General features: G+C 39.1%; 1 long non-coding RNA gene across 2 annotated transcripts in view; it reads left to right on the plus strand.

Moving 5' to 3' along the window:
* The first annotated feature begins 11525 nt into the window (after nt 1-11525).
* LOC105466943 (uncharacterized) overlaps nt 11526-16680 on the plus strand; it is a 124061-nt gene continuing 118906 nt past the window's right edge. For both annotated transcript variants that reach the window (XR_011624614.1, XR_011624615.1), the window contains exon 1: nt 11526-11605. This is a non-coding gene — a long non-coding RNA (uncharacterized lncRNA). The remainder of the gene's footprint in view (nt 11606-16680) is intronic.

Here is a 16680-nt window from a genome sequence, read left to right on the forward strand (position 1 = left end):
ATTCCTCTTCAACTTTTGGAATTTTTTTTAAAGGATAGGTATTAATTATTCTTTAAAAATTTGGTAGAATTTACCTATGAAACCATCTTGTCCTGTATTATTTTTGCCAGTGTGATTTCATTTTTCATCCTGGGGAAGCCTGAGAAATATCAGGTTGCAAATCTAAACCATTTGGAAATGTGGGCAAAGGGAATAGTAGAACAATCTCAATAATTAGGTTCTAGGTAGACAACATTTTATTATAGTTTAGTTGGTGAATATGTTTTATAAAAATGCCTTTATTCTCCCCAAAGAGGAGCCAGTGGTGTGCTGGATCCAGTTCACAGTGACTCCCCAGAATCCACATGTGCATCTTTCCCAGATCACCTTTCAGTGACATCATGTTGATAGCTTGAAATCAGCCATGATGACAGCATTTATGCCATGAAAATTGGGAAATGTTACAGAATAGGATTTTTTTTTCTTTTTGAAAAACCAGTCATTTAACACTTACCAGTGCAACATTTGGAGGACTAAGAGGCTAAAACACTATGCATTACAGGTATTGAGACTTAAGTCATTTTGTACCTGGCTCCCAGGCAAACAGACTCTGAGATAAAGATTTCTATGTAGAAAATTATATTAACCACATCTTTTATTTTCCATAATGTCAAGTTTGACAACTGAAGTGGTTTCTTGTCCTTCCTCGGAACTAAGGTATCCATTCCACTAGCTGCTGAGAATATTGGTGATTCATGGTAATTATCAGATCCCTCTCTGGGTAATGCCCTTAGGCAAAGAGCTTCTTCAAAGCCCAAGGTCAAGTCTCCTCTCTAGAGTCTGGACATGCCCTATTCTCATCAATACTGGGTTTCTAAACGTTTCTGAGGGAGGGCTATGGAGGTGTACCTCTGCTCATACTATATTATAGGAAGACAAAATCATCTGCCAAATACTATCTAACTTATACAATTGATGAACTTTCTCATGAAGTCAACATCACTTAAGAGAATAAATGCTGTAGTTGAATAGGTGCTAAAAGTTTATGCCAAATGCATAGTCAAATATTTCCCTTCAGTCTTGGCAGAAAAATAAATTAGCCATTTATAGCTTCGCAAAATCCAGCACACTGTGAAGATTTATCAGCTAGATCATGAAAAAAAAAATTGATGTCTTTGACAAAACAATTAAAATTAAAAATTGGTGCAACTGAAGTCCAAACAAAATAAGCTTCAAGAGCATAGTAAATGTGGAAATAAAAGTTGGTTGGATCTTGCCCTCTCTTTCTCCCTCTCCTCTTTTTTCTTGGCTCTAGCCTTTCATATCATTTTGAAGACTGGTGATTGACTGAACAGGATAGGCCTGAATTTAAGGACTGCTAAGTGTTAGGAAAAGTTGACAAAGGCTGATTAAAGCTGTTCATCCTCTAACACTAGTGAGCATGGGGCATGTAGCCAGTGTAGATTCTGAGTGGCACCAGTGTGATTCTAAGAAAATTTTTTGTTCCTAGTTGTTTTACCTTCAGCATTTAGAAAATAAAAGCTGTGTAATTTACACTGACTATGTCTTCATTATTTTAACAAGCAATAATAAAAATAAAATAATTAAAATATATCGTACTTGAGTAACAAAGTTATACGAGTTACTTAAAACCGATAAGAACCATTAAATCATTAGAAAACATACCAAAGAGAATGAGCTTCATTCAAAGAATGTTAGCAACTTTATATAGAGGAAGCAAACCTTGAGATTTCATAAGTATTCAAAGAAACAACTCTAGAGGTGCAGAGGGAACCGAGTCAAGGGGGTCAAAAGAAGACTACATTTCATCGTGAAGTTGAATATGTGGAGGTGTCTGTAAGGATACATCCTCTTTAAGATATGTTGTCTGAGTGCAATGTCTTAGTTGCTTCTTAATTCTTGCTTTGCATTCTATTCTAAATATTTATACAGCTATTCTAAATATTATACATGATCTTTTACTAGTGTCTGTACAATTCAGCACATATTTACTCTTCTGGTTCTATCTTTGAAGCAGTAGAAGATACAAAGTTGACTATTAACATTAGCTAATATATTTGAACATTTACTAAGGACTTGACCCTACATATATTTCTTTAAACCCTCAAAGCAGCTTTTTGGGGATTAGCTTATTATTATTTTTATTTATAGATGAAAAAGGTGAAGCTTGGGAATATTAAATAACTTGCCCAGAGTTTGTAAGTTGGGTAGGACAGACCAGGACCATAGTCAGTGTGACTGCAGAGTTTGAATGTTAAATCATTCTATTCTATATTATGTAATCTATAGGGAGAGAGTTATTGTTACAAGTATGTTTCTAGGAGATAGGAGAAATTGATTTTAACTTTGAAGAATTAGTTGGAATTAGGTCAGAAAGTGGTAGTTTCAGAGGGAGAAGAGTTTTGCTCAAGACACAGCTTCAGAATATTGTAGGACATCCTTAGAGAACACTAGTGGGAGTTGTATCAAGAATTAGTAGAAAATAAGATTCAGCAAGATTATAAGAGTTCTAGAATTTTTCCATATGTAAATAAATCCAGTAACTATTCTGAGCAAATGAAATGTTTACTTACATTTGATATTTAGAGGGATAACTGCATTGTCACTGTAGAGACCATATTACTGAGGGCCATATGTCAATGGAGACTTCTTAGAAACCAGCACTGCAAAAAGGTGGGAAAGTAAACTAAGCTTGTATGAGCCAGTCCTGTCATATAGATTGAATTGTTCGTGCGAGCTGACCTGTTGGGGTCAACTGTGGCAGGAAAGCACAGTGTGGTTGTATATTAGTGTGAAGGAATACCAACCATTTATTTTACATACCATTACCATTATACTGTTCTCCTAGCATCACTTGAGAGCCAAAGCATGGTTCTTCCTTATATGACTCATTTGCAGTAGGGTGCTCCATATTTAGGTTAAACGCCTAAAGAATTTTCATACGTAACATTTTCTAAGGTGCCAGATTTAAATAACAACCTTTTATAGACAGGGTAATTAGAAGACTGAAATTAGAAGATTGCAATGGTGGCATTTGTATTTGTAATAAGGGATGTAACTGGGGCATTGTATTCCTTGGGCCTGCCCCTCACAGGTTCTGGAATATAGTAAATGATCAGTGGATGCTTGTTAATTTCCTGGTCACCCATAAAACATATCCACCCTCCCTTTTGCTTTATTATTGTATGTTAAAGCCAGAAAAAATCTTGGTTCATAGCCCTTAGAATGCCCCTCAAAGAAAAGGAGACTCAAAGAAAAGAATTAATAAGGTAAGTTATTTTCCTACAAGCTATTGATTCTAAATGTTATTTCCTCTCCCTTGAATCTCCTTGTACGTTCTCAGACCTGTCGATGACACTCACCATGGTGAGAAAGCAGTTTTCCTTCCTGACTCCAGCTGATCTTTGATTTTACTGTCTACCCAACATCTACCCAGACCACCAAATGGATAAAAAGGCCATTGGATGGGGCTATTTTGAGAGGTTGTCTCTGGCTGTACAGAAACCATTAGTCCGAGTTACAGAAAAAGACTTATGGATTCCTGACTAGGGTGAGGAAAGCAGATCAATATGTCATCCTGCCAGTAGCCCTCAACTCTGATTTCCTTTTCTGGCTGCATTCTGGAGGTCACATATCCTCAATAGTAAAGAAAGAGGGAACATTTAAGAAAGCCCAAATTCCAGAGTAGACAAAGCAGAATGGATTTTACTTCATATAGCATCTCTGCTACACATTATCCCTTCAGAAGAAAAAATAAGCATGAACTCTCTCTCCCTCTCTCTGACAAACAGTTAAAATGTTTGCATTTGTTCTCAGAAAACTAATAGAAAGCAACTTTGAAGGGAAGTTGAGCTGATAGTTTTGGGTTGCCTCTTGTATTAGTCTGCTTTCATGCTGCTGATAAAGACATACTCAAGACTGGGAAGAAAAAGAGGTTTAATTGGACTTACAGTTCCATATGTTTGGGGAGGCCTCAGAATCATGGTGGAAGGTGAAAGGCACTTCTTACATGGTGGTAGCAAGAGAAAGATGAAGAAGCAAAAGTGGAAACCCCTGATAAACACATCAGATATGGTGAGACTTAGCTCACTCTCATGAGAATAGCATGGGAAAGACTGGCCCCCATGATTCAATTACCTCCTCCTGGGTCCTTCCCACAACACGTGGAAATTCTGAGCGATACAATTCAAGTTGATATTTGGGTGGGGACACAGAGAAACCATATCATTCCACCATGGCCCCTCCAAATCTCATGTCCTCACATTTTAAAACTAATCATACCTTCCCAACAGTCCCCAAGAGTCTTAACTCATTTCAGCATTAACCCAAATGTCCACAGTCCAAAGTCTCATCTGAGACAAAGCAAGTCCCTTCTGCCTATGAGTCTGTAAAATTGAAAGCAAGCTAGTTACTTCCTAGATACAATGGGAGTGCAGTTGTTGGTTAAATACAGCCATCCCATATGGGATAAATTGTCCAAAATGAAGAGTTTACAGGGCCCATGCAAGTCCAAAATCCAGAGGGGCAGTCAAATTTAAAATCTCCGAGATGATTTCCTTTGACTCCAGGTCTAACATCCAGGTCACACTGATGTAAGAGTTGGGTTCCCATGGTCTTGGGCAGCTCTGCCCCTGTGGCTTTGCAGGTTATACCCTCTCTCCTGGCTGCTTTCATGGGCTGGCATTGAGTGGCTGCAGCTTTTCCAGGAGCATGGTGCAAGTTGTAGGTGGTTCTACCATTCTGGGGTCTGCAGGATGGTGGCCCTGTTCTCACAGCTCCACTACGTGGTGCCCCAGTAGGGACTCTGTGTGGGGTCTCCGAACCCACATTTCCCTTCTGCACTGCCCTAGCAGAGGTTGTCCAGAAGGGCCCTGCCCCTGCAGTGAACTTTTGCCCAGGCATCCAGACGTTTCCATACATCTTCTGATATCTAGGTGGAGGTTTCCAAACCTCACTTCTTGACTTCTGTGTAGCTGCAGGCTCAACACCATATGGAAGCTGCCAAAGCTTAGGGTTTCCACCCTCTGAAGCCACAGCCTGAGCTCTACGTTGGCCCCTTTCAGCCATGGCTGGAGTGACTGGAACATAGGTCACGAAGTCCCTAGGCTGCACACAGCATGAAGACCCTGGGCCCTGCCCACAAAGCCACTTTTTCCTCCTGGGTCTCCAGGCCTGTGATGGAAGGGGGTGCCATGAAGTCCTCTGACATTGCCTGGAGACATTTTCCCCATGGTCTTGGGGATTAATATTAGTCTCCTTGCTATTTATGCAGATTTTGGCAGCCAGCTTCAATTTCTCCCCAGAAAATGGGTTTTTGTTTTCTGCTGCATAGTCAGGATGAAAATTTCCCAAACTTCTATGCTCTGCTTCCTTTTTAAAACTGAATGCCTTTAACAGCACCCAAGCCACCTCTTGATTTCTTTGCTGCTTAGAAATTTCTTCTACCAGATACCCTAAATCATCTTTCTCAAGTTCAAAGTTCCACAAATCTCTAGGGCAGTGGCAAAATGCTGCCAGTCTCTTTGCTAAAACATAACAAGAGTCACCTTTACTCCAGTTCCCAACAAGTTACTCAACTTCATCTGAAACCACCTCAGCCTGGACCTTATTGTCGATATTGCTATCAACATTTTAGGCAAAGCCATTCAACATATCTCTAGGAAGTTCCCAACTTTCCCACATTTTTCTGTCTTCTTCTGAGCCCTCCAAACTGTCCCAACCTCTGCTTATTATCCAGTTCCAATGTGGCTTTCAATTTTTCGGGTATCTTTTCAGCAACACCCTACTCTTTGTATCAATTTATGGTATTAGTCTGTTTTTACACTGCTGATAAAGTCACATCTGAGACTGGAAAGAAAAAAGTTTAATTAGACTTACAGTTTCACATGGCTGGGGAGGCCTCAGAATCATGGCGGGAAGTGAAAGGTACTTCTTACATGGTGGTGGCAAGAAAAAAAATGAGGAAGAAGCAAAATCAGAAACCCCTGATAAATCCATCAGATCTTGTGAGAATTAATTCACTATCATGAGAATAATACAGGAAAGACTGGCTTCCATGGTTTGATTTAATTATCTCCCCCTGGGTCCCTTCCACAACACATGAGAATTCTGAGAGATACAATTCAAGTTGAAATTTGGGTGGGGACACAGCCAAACCATATCAATTCTCCAGCATTTTTCCTTCTTTTCTGTCAACATCACCATTTGTTTTGTTTTTTTTTTCAGTAGCCTGCTCTTTCTATTTTAATCAGTGTGGTTTGAATAGGATTGATAGCATTCTTGAGGCAACTATCCTATGACATTCCCCTGGTCACAGTACTCATTTAATAGATGAGTACGTAACACCTTCATGACAAATGATAACAAAAGAAACAAAGAGTATTTTGAGAAGGCAACATTTCTTCTTCACCATGTAGGGATTATAAAAGGGATCCTTCTGTATTTTCTTTAGGGCTTGGTAGAAGGATGATAGGAAGCTTGAAGCTATTACAGTGATTTTTGTACCACAGAGATAAGGCAAATTAAAGGAAGTGTAGTTGAGAAATGAAGTTTTAATTCAGGGTCAATCTACACCTGAAGGCATATTTTAGATTTTTCAATAAAGTGGGCCAATACTTTTAAAAAATATAGTTGAGTAGATTTTTTTATGTTTTGCTAGAAGTGACTGTGGTAGGGCCCAGCAAGGTCTACCACATTCCAGTGTTCCCAGTGTTCTCTATAGGTCTTGTAGAGAACTGATTACACCAGTCTAGAGTCAACCACAATGTAATTGGACTTCTGTAATGCTCAATAATGTCAAAATTTAACCAGGAATCTAGATGTTAGAGTTCATCAATATCATGTGAAAGGGAGGTTTCCACAAAGGTAATTATACTTTAATTTTAGGGTGGCGTGACTGTGTTTATATGAGGCTTGGCAAGTCCCTCTTAGTGTTTCTTTTGACTGAGCAAGTCTTCTCTGTAGACAAGAAGAATAATTGGAGTATCTCTCCTGAGGAACTGCAGAAGCTCCAATACTCTTGCTTGCTGATTGCCCTGATATTGTATGGTATGCTCTGGTGAGAGTAGATCATCTTAAGTTATCAAAATATACTTTAACTTTCACTTGACTTATGTGTCAGAGAAATAATTTGTGCCAAAACTCTACACCAGTGAAATCTGAGACTTAGGTGATTCAGGATAGATTCAACAGGAAAGATGGGTCCTGATCTGTTCAAAGCTGGGAGGACATTAAAAGATGATGGTTACATTTTTTAACACTGGCTCCTCTATGGGTCTTAAATGGACACATAGAAATACATATTTCTACAGATTGTGACACCTTAAGGTCAACTCAGGACACAAATAAGTGGAACTGCTGTCCAGGGTAAATCCTCATGGAGAATCAACTCAACCATTCTTTTCTAACTGTGAGTCATTTGACAACAGACAGATATGGTCTGTGTATTCTCTACCCTGCTAACCCTGCTAGCCTTTGTTCACAAGTCACAGAAAAGGGAAATTTGAGGATACTTTTTCATATTGATTCTTCCTAAGGCAATTTTCTTTTTGTACTATGCTCCATCATTAGTTTCTGTGAACCCCCCTAACATCTAATCACCTTTCCTTTTAATGTCTTGCTATTATATAGCCTCCACATCCTCTTGGGTCTGGAGTTCAATGGGCTTCTACCTTTATGTTGCTCATATTTTCCAGACTATTCCCTACATTCTATACTTTTAAAAATCTTCCTCATTCTTTGGGTCCCAGTGAAAATGACTCTTACCCAGCTAGATCAAGCATCTCTGCTGTAATCAATCATTATATCTCATAATTTTTATTTGGAGGCCATATCATGTTTTGTATATATACATGTCTATGTACATATGCATAGACATAATTGTTTAACTCATTGCATATTGAACTAAACTTTAATGTTATCAAGGGTAAGAACTTTGTGTATTTGTTTATTGCTATATTCCCAATGCTTCACATAGTGCTTGGCATTTAGTAGACATTGAGTAAATAGTTTGTTATTCAGTGAAATGATTATAGATTTCTTATTACGTCCTCTGGGGGAAGGCTGTATTAAGAACCACGTGAATATGAACTAGTGGTTTAATAGCAGTTGAATGCATTTTTTTTTCATAGACACTCTGAGCTTGCACAGCAGCATCTCTTGCACTTTTGCCAGTTGCAGTCTGGCCGTCAGATCTGCAGAGCTTTGAAAGGGGCTGTTGGGGCAGAATGAGACGATCTACCAGCCCATGAACCCGGACCTCAGCCTTTCTGTTGTTGCTTTCTGAACCTGACTTGGTTGCTTTGCGTAAATTTATTATTCTCTTCCTGTCCAAGCACATTTGGGAAAGAACAGTTGCAAAGCCTGATGAGTCCTGGAAGAAGCAAACAAATCTGGATACTGTTGACTTGTCAGGGTGCATTGCAAAACTTTTAAAATGCTTGCAGCTTTGGCATTTGATTACTCTCATCACAGTCTCTGAAGAGGCATTATCTCAAATGTACCTTTAAAAACAAATTTAAATACAACTTGATGGCTTCATCCCCTCTCCTCCTTTGCTTGCACTTGGGAATAAGCCCAGTCAGATTTTGGGCAACCCACTCTTCACTGTTCTGGTCAAATGATACAACCTGTTCCATGAGAATGACTCTCAAATACTGTTACTGCCTGACAAGTAACAACAGGAACCATCTTTACCCTCTTTTCTTCCCTCTGGAGCAGTCATCTACCAATCCCAGGTGATCTCCATAGGCAGTCTATTTATAGCTGGTATTTCATGATTTAAGAGGTATCATGTTTTTTCAAGGGACCATTTCTAACCATTCTCTCTACATTCCAATGGCAACTCAAATTTTTTTATTTTTATTTATTTTATTTTTATTTATTTATGTATTTATTTTTGAGATGGAGTTTCACTCTTGTTACCCAGGTTGGAGTGCAATGGTACGATCTCGGCTCACTGCAACCTTCGCCTCTCGGGTTCAAGCGATTCTCCTGCCTCAGCCTCCTGAATAGCTGGGATTACAGGTGCCCACCATCACACCCGGCTAATTTTTTGTAGTTTTAGTAGAGATGGGGTTTCACCATGGTCAGGCTGGTCTTGAACTCCTGACCTCAGGTGATCCGCCCGCCTCAGCCTCCCAGAGTGTTGGGATTATAGGCGTGAGCCACCACACCCGGCCTTTTTTTTTTTTTTTTTTCTTTTTAAATTTTCAAATGCTCTAAAGAAAAATTGAACAAAGTTCTTAGGAAACAGTCTCCGACTTCACTTTGTGAGTATTTTCTCCAATCTCTTATTTCCAAGAAGAATGTTTTTTATAAACAAAATAGCTATATTAGACCTGGACAAGGACTGTTAACTGAGTTGCAGTCAACCAAACCAGACAACCTGTTGTTTTAGAAAGAAACAGTGGCTGGTCTCATTTGTCTTTTAATGTTCACAGTATCTGTTAGGTGAAATTTGATTTTAGATTAAAAGATGGGATTAAATGGATTTGTTCTTGAATCTTCTCTTTTTTAAAAAAAACCTCACTATATCCATTTACTTTAAGAAAACTTAATTGCAATAGTTTAGCATGGAGGGAAGTTTACTTTTGCTTTTCTAATAAATTATTCATACAGCTTAAGGGATGCTAGGAAAGATTTATATGAGTATACTCAATAGGCATGCACAGCAAAATATATTTTGCTGTTTGCCTAATCTTCTGGTTTTATGTTAAAACCTTTAATTTAATTTTCCCATTAACATCTAAAGCTTGACTGTGCACAAAATGATACAATATTAAGGGTAGCTTTGTGGCATTTAAATTCCATTTCCCCTCTTATTTTACCCATTCATAGTAAGGGAAATTTTTGAAATTAAGTATATATTTAGGTACAAATGGGACAGGAGGCCAAAATCAAAGTAGTGTCACTTGCAAAGACTCTCATAGTCTGTTAGCAAACTATGATTTCTCTTCACTGTTTTTGGGATGACAGAATTAAAACTTGCAAAGGAAATTGTCAGCATATTTGCCAAAGAGTGCTTCCAATTTATTAAATTTATGCCAGGCTCCCCTTTTATACTAAGTCTTAAATCTCATTCTCAGAACTCAGAAATCTTTTTTCAGTGTGAAGGTCATTAATTTTAATTAAATGGAAATCTTTTTTTTTACACTAACAAGAAAATGAGGATTAGTCTCAATAACTTTCATTAAATAAATAGTGCAAATTAAAATTTATAATACATCTTTAGATAGATCTGAAATGGTCTCATCAAAAGCCTATTAGTTGACAGAAAGGGAAGTGTCTCAGTAGGTTATAGTAAAAATGTCCCTAAAATCTAGAGGAAAGAGCATTTGTTTGCTGAGCTAGTTTTCTGTACTTCACAGACATTATATTATACTTTCATTATAACATCATAATAAGAAGGCAAATATAGCATTAACTTTATAGGCCTTGATTAAAATAACTCATTTACTATTATCACAATCTGTATTTGTATAACTTTTGGCAATTTACAAAGCACTTTTATAAATGCCACCTCTGTTTGAGTGGCTTACTAAAAATAGTATACACTTTAGACATAAATGTGTGTATTAAAATTTTTAATCTACCTCTTATTAGCTCTCACTTCAGAAAAATGACTTCAAATTTCTGAGCCTCAGCTGTCTTATCTTTAAGTAGGGATAATAATTCCAAACTTGCGGGGATGTTGTTATATATTAAATCTTCCAATCCATGAATGTGGGATGTCTTTCCATTTACAGTCATGCACCTCATAATGATGTTTTAGTTAATGATGCTTTGCATATACAATAGTGGTTCCCTAAGATTATAATGAAACTGAAAATCTCCTATCACACAAATACTATCATTGTGCTACTTTTTCTTTATACAATTTGGTACAGTGACATGCTGGATGGGTTTCTCGGTAGAAGCAATAGGCTACACCAAAGAGTTTAGGTTTATAGTAGGCTACACTATCTAGGTTTGTGTTAGTACACTCTATAAAATTTGCACGATAATATAGTCACCTAACTATGCATTTCTCGGAATGTATACCCATTGTTAAGTGATAAATGACTGTATTTTTGTCTTCAATTTATTTCATAAAGTTTTCTAGTTTTAGTATAGAGATATTTCACATTCTAGGCTATGTTTATTCCTAAGTATTTTATTCTTTTGGTGCTATTGTAAATGTTTTTTTTTCTTTAATTTCCCTTTCAGAAATTCATTGTTGGTGTAAAGAAAGAAACACTACTGATTTTTATATGCTAATTTAGCATCCTGCAACTTTACTGAATTTAAAAAAAAATCGTGGGCTTATTGTGTAGTCGTTATGGTGTTCTACATATAGAACCATGTCATTTGCAAGGAGAAAAAATTTTATTTCTTCCTTTCCAATGTAGGTACCCTGTGTTTCTCTGTCTTGCCTAATTGTTTCAGCTTATACTTTCAGTACTGTGTTGAATAGAAGTAGCAAGAGTGCATGTCCTTCCCTTTTTCCTGATGTTAAATTAGAAGCTTTCGGGGGGCGGAGCAAGATGGCCGAATAGGAACAGCTCCAGTCTCCAACTCCCAGCGTGAGCGACACAGAAGACCGGTGATTTCTGCATTTTCAACTGAGGTACTGGGTTCATCTCACTGGGGAGTGCCGGACAGCTGCTGCAGCCCGACCAGCGAGAGCTGAAGCAGGGCGAGGCATTGCCTCACCTGGGAAGCGCAAGGGGGAAGGGAATCCCTTTTCCTAGCCAGGGGAACTGAGACATACAACACCTGGAAAATCGGGTAACTCCCACCCCAATACTGTGCTTTAAGCAAACAGGCACACCAGGAGATCATATCCCACACCTGGCCGGGAGGGTCCCACACCCACGGAGCCTCCCTCATTGCTAGCACAGCAGTCTGTGATCTACCGGCAAGGCAGCAGCGAGGCTGGGGGAGGGGCGCCCGCCATTGCTGAGGCTTAAGTAGGTAAACAAAGCTGCTGGGAAGCTCGAACTGGGTGGAGCTCACAGCAGCTCAAGGAAACCTGCCTGTCTCTGTAGACTCCACCTCTGGGGACAGGGCAATAACAAACACAGCCGAAACCTCTGCAGACGCAAACGACTCTGTCTGACAGCTTTGAAGAGAGCAGTGGATCTCCCAACACGGAGGTTGAGATCTGAGAAGGGACAGACTCCCTGCTCCAGTGGGTTCCTGACCCCTGAGTAGCCTAACTGGGAGACATCCCCCACTAGGGGCAGTCTGACACCCCACACCTCACAGGGTGGAGTACACCCCTGAGCAGAAGCTTCCAAAGCAAGAATCAGACAGGTACACTCGCTGTTCAGAAATATTCTATCTTCTGCAGCCTCTGCTGCTGATACCCAGGCAAACAGGGTCTGGAGTGGACCTCAAGCAATCTCCAACAGACCTACAGCTGAGGGTCCTGACTGTTAGAAGGAAAACTATCAAACAGGAAGGACACCTACACCAAAACCCCATCAGTACATCACCATCATCAAGACCAGAGGCAGATAAAACCACAAAGATGGGGAAAAAGCAGGGCAGAAAAGCTGGAAATTCAAAAAATAAGAGCGCATCTCCCCCGGCAAAGGAGCGCAGCTCATCGCCAGCAACGGATCAAAGCTGGACGGAGAATGACTTTGATGAGATGAGAGAAGAAGGCTTCAGTCCATCAAATTTCTCAGAGCTAAAGGAGGAATTACGTACCCAGCGCAAAGAAACTAAAAATCTTGAAAAAAAAGTGGAAGAATTGATGGCTAGAGTAATTAATGCAGAGAAGGTCATAAACGAAATGAAAGAGATGAAAACCATGACACGAGAAATACGTGACAAATGCACAAGCTTCAGTAACCGACTCGATCAACTGGAAGAAAGAGTATCTGCGATTGAGGATCAAATGAATGAAATGAAGCAAGAAGAGAAACCAGAAGAAAAAGAAATGAACAAAGCCTGCAAGAAGTATGGGATTATGTAAAAAGACCAAATCTACGTCTGATTGGGGTGCCTGAAAGTGAGGGGGAAAATGGAACCAAGTTGGAAAACACTCTTCAGGATATCATCCAGGAGAACTTCCCCAACCTAGTAGGGCAGGCCAACATTCAAATCCAGGAAATACAGAGAACACCACAAAGATACTCCTCGAGAAGAGCAACTCCAAGACACATAATTGCCAGATTCACCAAAGTTGAAATGAAGGAAAAAATCTTAAGGGCAGCCAGAAAGGTCGGGTTACCCACAAAGGGAAGCCCATCAGACTAACAGCAGATCTCTCAGCAGAAACTCTCCAAGCCAGAAGAGAGTGGGGGCCAATATTCAACATTCTTAAAGAAAAGAATTTTAAACCCAGAATTTCATATCCAGCCAAACTAAGTTTCATAAGTGAAGGAGAAATAAAATCCTTTACAGATAAGCAAATGCTTAGAGATTTTGTCACCAGTAGGCCTGCCTTACAAGAGACCCTGAAGGAAGCACTAAACATGGAAAGGAACAACCGGTACCAGCCATTGCAAAAACATGCCAAAATGTAAAGACCATGGAGGCTAGGAAGAAACTGCATCAACTAACGAGCAAAATAACCAGTTAATATCATAATGGCAGGATCAAGTTCACACATAACAATCTTAACCTTAAATGTAAATGGACTAAATGCTCCAATTAAAAGACACAGACTGGCAAACTGGATAAAGAGTCAAGACCCATCAGTCTGCTGTATTCAGGAGACCCATCTCACACGCAGAGACATACATAGGCTCAAAATAAAGGGATGGAGGAAGATTTACCAAGCAAATGGAGAACAAAAAAAAGCGGGGGTTGCAATACTAGTCTCTGATAAAACAGACTTTAAACCATCAAAGATCAAAAGAGACAAAGAAGGCCATTACATAATGGTAAAGGGATCAATTCAACAGGAAGAGCTAACTATCCTAAATATATATGCACCCAATACAGGAGCACCCAGATTCATAAAGCAAGTCCTTAGAGACTTACAAAGAGACTTAGACTCCCATACAATAATAATGGGAGACTTCAACACTCCACTGTCAACATTAGACAGATCAACCAGACAGAAAGTTAACAAGGATATCCAGGAATTGAACTCATCTCTGCAGCAAGCAGACCTAATAGACATCTATAGAACTCTCCACCCCAAATCAACAGAATATACATTCTTCTCAGCACCACATCGTACTTACTCCAAAATCGACCACGTAATTGGAAGTAAAGCACTCCTCAGCAAATGTACAAGAACAGAAATTATAACAAACTGTCTCTCAGACCACAGTGCAATCAAACTAGAACTCAGGACTAAGAAACTCAATCAAAACCGCTCAACTACATGGAAACTGAACAACCTGCTCCTGAATGACTACTGGGTACATAACGAAATGAAGGCAGAAATAAAGATGTTCTTTGAAACCAATGAGAACAAAGATACAACATACCAGAATCTCTGGGACACATTTAAAGCAGTGTGTAGAGGGAAATTTATAGCACTAAATGCCCACAAGAGAAAGCAGGAAAGATCTAAAATTGACACTCTAACATCGCAATTAAAAGAACTAGAGAAGCAAGAGCAAACACATTCGAAAGCTAGCAGAAGGCAAGAAATAACTAAGATCAGAGCAGAACTGAAGGAGATAGAGACACAAAAAACTCTCCAAAAAATCAATGAATCCAGGAGTTGGTTTTTTGAAAAGATCAACAAAATTGACAGACCACTAACAAGACTAATAAAGAAGAAAAGAGAGAAGAATCAAATCGACACAATTAAAAATGATAAAGGGGATATCACCACAGACCCCACAGAAATACAAACTACCATCAGAGAATACTATAAACACCTCTACGCAAATAAACTAGAAAATCTAGAAGAAATGGATAATTTCCTGGACACTTACACTCTTCCAAGACTAAACCAGGAAGAAGTTGAATCCCTGAATAGACCAATAGCAGGCTCTGAAATTGAGGCAATAATTAATAGCCTACCAACCAAAAAAAGTCCAGGACCAGATGGATTCACAGCTGAATTCTACCAGAGGTACAAGGAGGAGTTGGTACCATTCCTTCTGAAACTATTCCAATCAATAGAAAAAGAGGGAATCCTCCCTAACTCATTTTATGAGGCCAACATCATCCTGATACCAAAGCCTGGCAGAGACACAACAAAAAAAGAGAATTTTAGACCAATATCCCTGATGAACATCGATGCAAAAATCCTCAATAAAATACTGGCAAACCGGATTCAGCAACACATCAAAAAGCTTATCCACCATGATCAAGTGGGCTTCATCCCTGGGATGCAAGGCTGGTTCAACATTCGCAAATCAATCAACATAATCCAGCATATAAACAGAACCAAAGACAAGAACCACATGATTATCTCAATAGATGCAGAAAAGGCTTTTGACAAAATTCAACAGCCCTTCATGCTAAAAACGCTCAATAAATTCGGTATTGATGGAACGTACCTCAAAATAATAAGAGCTATTTATGACAAACCCACAGCCAATATCATACTGAATGGGCAAAAACTGGAAAAATTCCCTTTGAAAACTGGCACAAGACAGGGATGCCCTCTCTCACCACTCCTATTCAACATAGTGCTGGAAGTTCTGGCTAGGGCAATTAGGCAAGAGAAAGAAATCAAGGGTATTCAGTTAGGAAAAGAAGAAGTCAAACTGTCCCTGTTTGCAGATGACATGATTGTCTATTTAGAAAACCCCATTGTCTCAGCCCAAAATCTCCTTAAGCTGATAAGCAACTTCAGCAAAGTCTCAGGATACAAAATTAATGTGCAAAAATCACAAGCATTCTTATACACCAGTAACAGACAAACAGAGAGCCAAATCAGGAATGAACTTCCATTCACAATTGCTTCAAAGAGAATAAAATACCTAGGAATCCAACTGACAAGGGATGTAAAGGACCTCTTCAAGGAGAACTACAAACCACTGCTCAGTGAAATAAAAGAGGACACAAACAAATGGAAGATCATACCATGCTCATGGATAGGAAGAATCAATATCATGAAAATGGCCATACTGCCCAAGGTAATTTATGGATTCAATGCCATCCCCATCAAGCTACCAATGAGTTTCTTCACAGAATTGGAAAAAACTGCTTTAAAGTTCATATGGAACCAAAAAAGAGCCCGCATCTCCAAGACAATCCTAAGTCAAAAGAACAAAGCTGGAGGCATCACGCTACCTGACTTCAAACTATACTACAAGGCTACAGTAACCAAAACAGCATGGTACTGGTACCAAAACAGAGATATAGACCAATGGAACAGAACAGAGTCCTCAGAAATAATACCACACATCTACAGCCATCTGATCTTTGACAAACCTGAGAGAAACAAGAAATGGGGAAAGGATTCCCTATTTAATAAATGGTGCTGGGAAAATTGGCTAGCCATAAGTAGAAAGCTGAAACTGGATCCTTTCCTTACTCCTTATACGAAAATTAATTCAAGATGGATTAGAGACTTAAATGTTAGACCTAATACCATAAAAATCCTAGAGGAAAACCTAGGTAGTACCATTCAGGACATAGGCATGGGCAAAGACTTCATGTCTAAAACACCAAAAGCAATGGCAGCAAAAGCCAAAATTGACAAATGGGATCTCATTAAACTAAAGAGCTTCTGCACAGCAAAAGAAACTACCATCAGAGTGAACAGGCAACCTACAG

The sequence above is a fragment of the Macaca nemestrina genome, chromosome 6, assembly GCF_043159975.1.
Source record: "Macaca nemestrina isolate mMacNem1 chromosome 6, mMacNem.hap1, whole genome shotgun sequence".
NCBI lineage: Eukaryota > Metazoa > Chordata > Mammalia > Primates > Cercopithecidae > Macaca > Macaca nemestrina.